Raw genomic sequence first — 9,885 nt, 5'->3', positions numbered from 1 at the left:
GGGAGCACCAAGGACTGGGGTCACCCCTGGACTGGGAGCACCTAGGGATGGGGTCACCCCTGGACTGGGGACACCAAGGACTGGGGACACCCAGGGTCAGGGTCACCTCTGAACTGGGATCACCCCCAGTTGGGGATCCCTGGGTCTGGGGACCCCTACTCAACCCAGGGGCTACTACCAGGCAGGGCCATGTTGCTCCCCATGCTCATTCCCATCCCGGGGTGTCCAACCCCAGCACCCCCCAACCCCAGCAGGATTTGGGGCTCAGGGTGGGGGGCACACACACCCCAAACCCCCCTCCCCACCCAGTGTATTTTGGGCAGCGGGTCCACACACCCCGAAAGCACCTAGAAATGGCAAATTCCTTTTAAAAAAGGTTATGTGGGGTCTCCTTTAAAGGAGCAGGAGGCCTTTTTTTTGGGGGGTGGGGGGCGAGCTGTGGCAGCTCCAGCCCCCAGCCCCATTCCCCAAATATATATATATATATATATAGCTACTCTATGGCTCTATAGGCGGGTATAACCCTCGGGTTAGCAGAGGACAAGAAGAAAAAGGCACCTTTCAGCTGTCACCTGTTTTCTAAATGCACATTTTTAAATGAGAAAAAAAAAGAAAAAAAAAAAATAATTTTAAGCCCTTTTATTTTGAAAGCACTTTTTGTAGATTCTTTTCCTTTTTTTTTTTTTTTTTTTTTTTTTTTTTTTTTTTTTTTTTTTTTTTTTTTTTTTTTTGGTGTTTTTACTTTCAAAACAAAGAGCAGGTTTGGCCGAATGTATTTTATGGAAGAGGGAGTGAGAGGGGGAGTGTGTGCTGGGGGGAGGGCTGAGTGGTGGGGGTGTGGGAGGGTTGGATGTTTTATTTAATGCAGAAAAAAAAAAAAAAGCAATAAAAAAAAAAAAGAATTAAAAAAAAACAAACCACAACAAGAAACCATGATATAAGAAAAAAAAAATATAATTAAAAAAAAAAACAAAACTACACAAAGAAGTCTTAGCACTTTGAGATGGAACGGGTACTTTGAGATCACTTTATCTTAATTTAAAAAGCAAAAGCAAAAGATGTTTACAAGTCAAAACCAACTTCTACGGAAAAAAAAAAATATTAAAAAAAAAAAAAATATCCTAAATTTATTTTTGTAAGAAAAAAAAAAACAAATGTGTGTGTATATATATATATATATTTAAAAAAACAAACAAATGGAAAAAAAAAAACACAAAAATACAAAAAAAAAACCAAAAAAAAAAACCTTACAACCAACCTACAAACCATAGGCAGAATCTCAGTTTTATTTCCTGGAGGACTAAAAGGTGTCGGATGGGAGGAATGATGCTAATTAGGTTCTGTGACATGCCCTGACCCTCCCCAGTCCTTGCACTTCGGGAATGACAAAAAAAACCCCAACCCCAGAAGCTGGATTTGAGGCAGAACTCTGTGAATTGTTCATTTCTCCCCTTGAGCAGAAGTTTATATTTTTATTTTGATTTTTTTTTCCCATCCCCCCCAGTGTTCTCAAGCCAGGGAAACCCAAACCTGAGCAGTGAAACCTCCAGGGAAAAAATCCCAGAGGGATCTGGAACCCTTTGGGGTGGGTGAGGAGGGGGCTCAATGGGTGAACCCCCCCCCTGCCAACCAGGTCCAACCTCTGCTCAGCTCTGGTTTTATTCTTAATATGCAACATCCCCAAGAAAACAAAGAAAAATATCAAGTGTGGATTTGTAAATAGACACTTTTTGAGGTTCTTTATTGTACTCGGAGTTGTGGTATCTCTTTTCTAGGTTATGTTTTAATTTTTTTTATTTTTTCCTCGTTTTTTTTCTGCCCCCCCCCCCCTTCATCCTCAGCCCTTCCCCCAGCTCCTCGCTGCTGATTTTCTCCCCTCTCTCCTCCCCATCTCTGAAGGGGTTTTGGGTGGGGGGGGTTCTGGGCAAAGGGTTGGTGGGAGTTTGGGGAATAAACCCAGAGGTGCTTCCAGCCCCCCCCAGGTGGTTCTTGGGTGGTGGAGGTGGGGAGGGAAAAAGGAAAGAAAAAGGGGGGGGAAAGGAAAAGGAGAGAAGAATTTAAAAAAAAAAGAAAATGGGGGAGGGAGAAAAAGAAAATGGAGGGGGAAGAAAAATGGGGGAAGGAAAGGAGAGGGGGGGAAAAAGAGAAAAAAAAAAAAAGTAGTAAAAGGAAAACTGAGAAAATGGCACAAAAAGTAAGGAGAGAGAACGAAGTCTCAGGATTCCCCACAGCTGCGACTCCCCCATCCCTGTATTTCTGTGTCCCCCCCCTCTCCTCCTCCTCCTCCTTCCTGGCAACACTTTAGAGCAAGTTTAAGTTTGCACTAAATTAAAATAAATAAAAAAATACAAACCAACCCCAAACCCCCGGGTTTGACCCCGTCCCACAGCCGTCGCCTGCCTTAAGCACCTCCTCTCCGAGCTCTCCCCCCCCCAAAAAACAAAACCCTGCATCCACTCTTCCCTCTCCCCCCCCCAGGCTGAAGCTCAGCATCCAGGTTTTTCTTGTTCTTCTCATTATTTTGAAGGGTTTTTTTTGCTGTAATTCAGGTTGTGGTAAAAAAAAGTGTTGCCAAAGACACTGCTGAGTTCCGCCAGGAAGAGGAAACTAATTAATTATTATTATTTTTTTAATAATAATAAATAAATGAATAAATTAAATCATGATCATCAGAATATAAGTGACCAAGCCCCCAAAAAATTGAGAAAAAAACCTGCAAAGTTTAGGGGGTTTATTACAAAAGAGGAAAAAACTGCTCCCCCCTCTACACCCCCTGCTTGGCCCTGACCCCAGGATCAGGTCCTGGGGATCCTTGGGGATCCCAGCCCAGGACACAAGGCAGGGCTGGGGTGCCCCCCCCCCCAAAAAAGTAGGAGTGGGGGGGTCATTCCCATCTTATTTAGGGTCTGAGGGGTTGGGGGGGGCTGTAGGGGCTTTACCCCTTCTTGGGGGGGGGGGAAATCTCCCCCCTTTGCTGCTTGTAGAGATGCATCCAACCCCCTGGGCTGGTGCCCCCTCCAGCAATGGGGCTGTGGAGGGGGTGTCCTAATCCCCCCCCCAAGCTGGGTATGGAGAGGGGGGGGTCCTGTCCCCCCCTCAGGCAGAGCAGGGAGGGGTTTGCTTGTTCTTCCACAGGAAAAGGGCTTATTTCTCCCCAAATTTTTATTTTCTCCCCAAATCCTTCAGCACAGGGCCCCCCCCCCCTCCACTTCCTTCCTCCCCCCCTCCCTGAGGCCTGATTCGAGTATTTAAAAGGCAAATAAAGAGAAAAAAACAAAGAAAGAAAGAAAAAACTAATTCTATCCAGAGCTCTATCTATATGGGATCTATTTATATTTTCGATTTATTCTGCAAAGTTTTATTTAAATAAAGAGGAATTCTTTTTTTTTTTAAAGATAAAAACCACAAAGAAGCGAATCCCGGCGGCGGTGCAGGACGGAGCTTCCTTATCGGGGGGTGGGGGGGGAGACTCGGGGTGGGGAGGGGGCAAAATGCTGCGTTAAGTTGTGTTTTCTAAACGAAAAAACCTAAATAAAAAGAATTTTATATATATAGCTATAGATATAGATATATATATATATATATATACACAGCCACCGAGAGCTTAAACCTCCTGGGGCAGGGGGGGGGCACACGTGAGGCCGAGCTCTGCCCAGGAACCCAGCGAGGATGCTTGAGATGGGGCCACTTATCTTATTTTGGTTTGGTTTGGTTTGGTTTGTTTATTTCATTTTTTTATTTTATTTCATTTCATTTTCTTTTATTTCATTTTATTTCATTTCATTTTATTTCATTTATTTCATTTTATTTATTTTATTTTATTATTTTACTTCATTTTATTCATTTATTTCATTTTATTTTATTTCATTTTATTTTCATTTTCATTTGTTTCATTTATTTCATTTTATTTTATTTTATTTCATTTTATTTTATTTTATTTCATTTAATTTTATTTTATTTTATTTTTTATTTCATTTCATTTTATTTTTATTTTATTTCATTTTATTTCATTTTATTTCATTTTTTTCATTTATTTCATTTTATTTTATATTTTATTTTATTTTATTTCATTTCATTTCATTTTTTTCATTTCATTTCTTTTTTTCATTTATTTCATTTTATTTCATTTTTTTCATTTTATTTCTTTTTTTCATTTATTTCATTTCATTTTATTTTATTTTATTTTATTTTTATTTCATTTCATTTTATTTATTTTTATTTTATTTCATTTTATTTCATTTCATTTTTCATTTTTTTCATTTTTTTCATTTTATTTTATTTTTTATTTTATTTTATTTTATATTTTATTTTATTTCATTTTATTTCATTTCATTTTATTTCATTTTTTTCATTTATTTATTTTATTTTATTTCATTTTATTTTATTTATTTTATTTACTTTATTTTATTTCATTTCATTTTATTTCATTTCATTTCATTTATTTTATTTTATTTTATTTCATTTTATTTTATTTTTATTTTATTTCATTTCATTTTATTTCTTTTTTTCATTTTTTTCATTTATTTCATTTATTTTATTTCATTTTATTATTTCATTTTATTATTTTCTTTTCTTCCTTTATCACTTTTTCTTCCCCCTTTTTCATTTTTCCATGATTTCTTTCCTCTGCCTCTTTATCCCCAAGAGATTTCTCTCCCTGAAGCACTCTCCAGGTTTTGGTTTCTTTTGGTTTGGTTTTTCCAGGCAGTTTTCTGTGTAAACTCCTTTTTTTTTTTTTTTTTTTTGTGGTCTAGCTCTTGGGGGGTTTGGGGGGGGAGGGGGAAAAGGATTTGAGGTGAGGAAATAAAAATAAAATTATAAAAAAAAGACAAAAAAAAAAAGACAAAAAAAACCCCAACAAATAAAAAAAAACCCCAATAAATAAAGCACAGAAAAGACATTCCAGAGATTGTAACTTTGATAGTTCTTTATAAAATGTGGGAGATGAGGAGAAAAATAACAAAAAAAAAAAAACAAAATAATAAAACTTGCACTTTGGGGGGGCTTTAAAAAAAAAAAAAAAAAAGGAAAAAAAAAAGGAAAAAAAAATCAAAGAAAATAAAGTATATATTAAAAATACAGAGCCAGCCGTTTGGTCTTCTTGGGGGGTGGAAAACCTGGAGGGTGATGGGCTGGGGGGGGATCTGCTGGGTTGGGGCTTTTTGGGGTGGTTTGGGGGGTTTTTTTCTTGGTTTTTGGGTTTTGTTCCCTGAGGTTTTTCGGGGTGGTTTGGGGTTTGGGGGGGCTGCACTGGAGGGGGGGGCACCAGCAGGAAGTGGATTGGGAATTGGACCCTGAATTGGGGGGCAAGTGGGATGGGGGACACACCCAGTACCAAGCCTGGCGCCGTGCCTCAGTTTCCCCACTGGAACAACATCATCCCCTTGCAAAAGTATGGAGGGGGTCCCAGCACCCCAGCCCAGAGCCAGGAGCCCCTCTCAGTCTGCCCAGTGCCCCCAGAGCCATTCGGGGCAGCTCGGCCCCATTAAGCTGCTTGCAGGGGGCCGAGGAGCGATGGCCGAGGGGGAGTTGTGGGGGGGGGGGCACGGAGCCCTAATCCTGTTTGGGTCCAGATTAGGGCCGGGGCAAACAGCAGCCCCCAGATGGCCACGGTTTAAGGAGCCTCCAGGGATAGGGTTTGGGGTGTGCACCCCCCCCACAGGGGTGGGGGTACCAGCTGCAAACGGGGAAACTGAGGCAGGCCAAGGGGTGGGGATAGCACTGAGGGGTCCCCACAACCCAACACCCCCCCCTTTATAAACCCTGTCACCACCTTTCTCCCTCAGCAGGGTCCACCCTGGCCTGCAGCCCCCACCCCTCCATTGCTGCCATCCCCAGGACACCCCCAACCCCCTGAATCTGTGACCCCCCCCCCCAAAGAGGGCAAGGCCAACGTTAAGGGATTAATTTGTGTCATAAGCTTCCTAGGTCTCGGGAGCACGAAGAGCTTTGGGGGTTTTATCTCCTGGGATTTAGTGGCCGCGTCGTCTTGCTTAGCGAGACGCCCTAATGCCATTAACACCTGGGAGCCGCGATTTTCATTAGGGGCGTCAGGGACAATTAGTAAGAAATTAATTAGGGCAGGGGCCTGTCACTGAGGGGGGGGGGGGGGGGGGGGGTTAAACCCCATATGTGCCTAAGGCCCACGGAGTAGGGGGTAGACTTGGGGACAACCCCCCCTGACCCAGAAGCTTCTGTGGGTGACGCTGCTGGTGACACACCCTGATGGGGGACACGGGGCAGTGGGGCCCTGATTGGGAAGGTTGGAGCCTGGGGAGGAGAGGAGGGATCCTAAGGGGGTCCCGAGTGGGCTTTGGGGACAGGGGGTGGGAGGTTACCCAGGCTCTGGCCTCAGTGCATTGGGGTTTGTTTGGGACAGGGCAGGGGGACATGCAACCCCATGGGTTGGGGGGTGAGGGAGGACACATGGAGCAGGGGACAACCTGAGTGTTCCTGAGCAGACCCCACCTGGAGCTTCCTGCACTTTTGGGGCTGGGGGGAGCTACAGGAAGGGGGGCCGGGGCAGGAGGGGGCCAGGTCCGCGGGGAGGGGGTCCCCGTCCCCAGCCCCAGCGCGGCCGCTCAGGAAGGCAGCGGTGGGGGGCAAGGGGCAGGGCCAGGGGGGGCAGCGCAGGCAGGGCCAGGGGGGGGCCGGGAGGGACTGGGGGGCAGCAGGGGCAGCAGTAGCTGAGGCCGTACAGGGCATAGGGGTGGTAGTATCCGACGTTCACCCTGTGAGGGGAAACAGAGCAGCGGGGGTCAGCCCTGAGCCCTGACCCCCCTCAGTAACCCCCTCCCCAGCCCCACATTGCTCCCCACAACCCTTTCCTTCCCTCCCCAGCCCCGCTCACCTGCGGACACGGCGCCGGGCCCGCCGGCGATGGTAGTCACCTTTGGCGAAATCCTCCATGTTGGCGGGGTGGATGGCCCAGAAGTGGCCTTTGCCATTGTCACTGCGGCCGGCTTTGACGAAGCACTCGTTGAGGGAGAGGTTGTGGCGGACGCTGTTGCGCCAGCTCTTCTCCTGGGCCCAGAGGTGCCGTCAGCCAACCCACGGCCACGGCGGCCCCGCCGCGCCCGCCCCACGCACTCCCCCGACCATCGGTGGGCAGCGGAGTGAAAGGTGTTTGACCCACCGAGAAAAACCAACCCTCTGGAAAGCGTCCTGAGAGCCGGACGGCCGTGTTTTCCCAGTGGATTGGGGTCAGTGGAGATGAGGTGAGTCAAGCCCAGCCTGGTCCCCCACCCAACACCAGCACGTTGGGCACAGCTCCCAGTTTGCCCATCCCAAACCATCAAACCCAGGGTTAAAAATCCCTGAATATGGGTCAGCTCCTTCCTCAAGGCCCCTCACCTTGTTCTTGAAGTAAGGGTAGTTGTCCATGATCCACTGGTAGATGTCAGAGAGCAGCAGCTTCTTCTCCGGGGAGGAGAGGATGGCGGTGGAGATGAGAGCGATGTAGGACTGCGATGGCTTGTCCTTGTCCCCAGGCTCCGGAGGGGGCCGGGGGGCTTCTGGGGGGCTGCGAGCTGGGGGAGAGGGAGTGCGGGGCCCCCCCTGACCCCGCTCTGACAGCAGGTACTCGATGCTGAAGGATGCCCCAGGTGGGCGCCGTGCCCCAGGCACCCCGTCCCCCACGGTCCCCGTGTCCCCCATGGTCCCCAGGCTGCTGCCAGGCAGAGGGGAGCCCTGCCCCAGCCCAGTAATTAGTGCAGATTACAGGGTTTGCTAATTGTGTTTTCACAAACGGGCTGCCTTCGCAAAGCGGGCTGTTTATCTGGCAAAGCCCAGGTTTAGCAGGATTTGGACCTTTAAGCTTCATAAATAAAATGATTAATCCGCTGGAGGTGGAGGAATTCAAAGTGGCAGCGAGGTGGCCGTGGGGACGGGGCCCTTGCACCCACCTGCCCCCCAGTTCCCCAAGGGGGACCCCCTGGCACCCTCCTGCCCCACACACAGAGCTCCCCAGGGTTATTTTTTTTTTTGGGGGGGGGGGGAAATTCCCGGGGTGAAATCCCAAGGAGTCAAACACAAAATTTAAATGTAAATCTTTTTTGTTTTTTTATTTAACAAACACTATAATTTGAACTTCGAAGAATGTGTACTGAGGGAAAGAAAAATAATTTTCTTTTTTTGTTTTTTTTTCTCTTCTCTTTACAAAAAAAAGAAAGAAACAGGATATAAGAAAAAACATATGTACAGGAAGAGCTGGCCAACTCAAACAGAAAGCAGTAACAGAAGCATGGCGTTTCCAAACAGTGGCTTGGCCTGGAAAATTTAAAAGCAATTAAATTAGAATACAAATATTAGAAAAAAAACTGGACTCTAAAGCTACTGTGCAGCCAGGGATGCGAGCCACAGAACTTTATACAGTAAAAATTTTTTGAGCTCTACCCAGGTTTGTTGGGTTTTTTTCTGTGTGTGTGTTCTAATATCCCTTCCCATCCTTGCCCCTGTTTAAACCTGAAAACATATTGCTTACACATGAGCAGGGGGGAAAAAAAGAAAGAAAAAGGAAAGCATACAAAGAGGAGTTTCTCTGGGACTGAGACTGGAAACAGCAGAACAAGGGAGATGCAGCTGCCTCCTGCCCTGCTGCCCACTGCTGTGCCTGGGATGTTCTCACAAAATGCAGGGGGTGTTTTGTAATCCCCTTCCTCTTTCTGCCTTCAAGTTTTAATTTGCTAAGACAAAATACAGCTGGGCAGGAAGGGTCCCTTCCCCCTGCAGAGGGACTCAGACCCTGGTGCCCTCCCGTGCTGGGCAGGGGATTTGGGAACCCTGCCCCAGGCATGGGAGATGGGAGGATTCAGAGAGGAAACCTCCAAAGAAACCAGGTCAAAGCTTCCTGCTCAACAAACATTTAAAGGCTATTTCTTTGCTTTTGAGCGAGTCACTAACAAGGATTTAAAAGAGTTCTGGAGGGACCTTGGTGGCCTTTCTGCTGACAGGAGACAGGGCTGTGCTTGGCTTTGCTTTTCCTCTAACAAAGGACAAAAAATACTCTGGAAAAGTGCTGTCACTTTGGCTCTGCTGTTTCTATCCCTGCACCCCCCAACACCCCGAGGAGAGGCAGAAGGGTTTGGGGTGCAGGGACCTCCCTGTGCTGGGCTCTGGCAGCACCTGAGGGCACTGAGCATCCCTTGCCCGGAGCGTGGGGGTCTCAGGAGAGCACAGCAGCAGTGCCCCTCGTGTTGTGCACAGGGACACTGCTCCCACTGCCACTCGCCCGGTGCGAGGGGCAGAACCACAGGCCAAATGTCTTCCAAGGTTTATTCTCATCTAGAGATGAGAAAAGTCAACGAGGTCCAAAGGAAAAAGAAAGAAAGAAAAAAAAAAGAGTTCAAGAGGCATTAGTGGGAACAAGCAGAGCTGCTTACACAAAGTTAAATTACAAAAATTCTCTAAGACAACATCACAAAGGTTACTGTTTGGAAACTCAAAAGCAACAACATTTTGCCATCAAGAGCATAGCAGTAGCTTTGGGTCTGGGACCAAAGTCTTGAACAGAGAAGTGGAAAGTCCAGAGGCTGTGAACACGTGGGCTCCACGCATCATCCCTCGGCTCTGTCCTCAACACTCTGCCAACAGTGCCGGTGCCGGGCCGCACACTGGTTGGTGACTGAAAGAAACCTGAATTGGAGTTTACCGAGGTAGTTGGCTAGAAACTGAGATTCCCCCACCTGGCATTTTCTTGAAGGCCCAAGCACCCCTCACCCCACTCCTCCTCACGTGCCAGGTGTCCAGCTGTCCTGCAGGTCACTGCCACTGCCTCCAGAAACAAAGCCTTCTCAAAGAAAAGGGAATGCGCAGCCCTTTTTTTTTTTTTTTTCTTTAAGTCTTCAAAAACACCAAGTTATTGCACTTCAAAAAATACAACAGATT

Source organism: Calypte anna, chromosome 28 (assembly GCF_003957555.1).
Source record: "Calypte anna isolate BGI_N300 chromosome 28, bCalAnn1_v1.p, whole genome shotgun sequence".
Classification (NCBI taxonomy): domain Eukaryota; kingdom Metazoa; phylum Chordata; class Aves; order Apodiformes; family Trochilidae; genus Calypte; species Calypte anna.
This window is presented reverse-complemented; position numbering follows the sequence as displayed.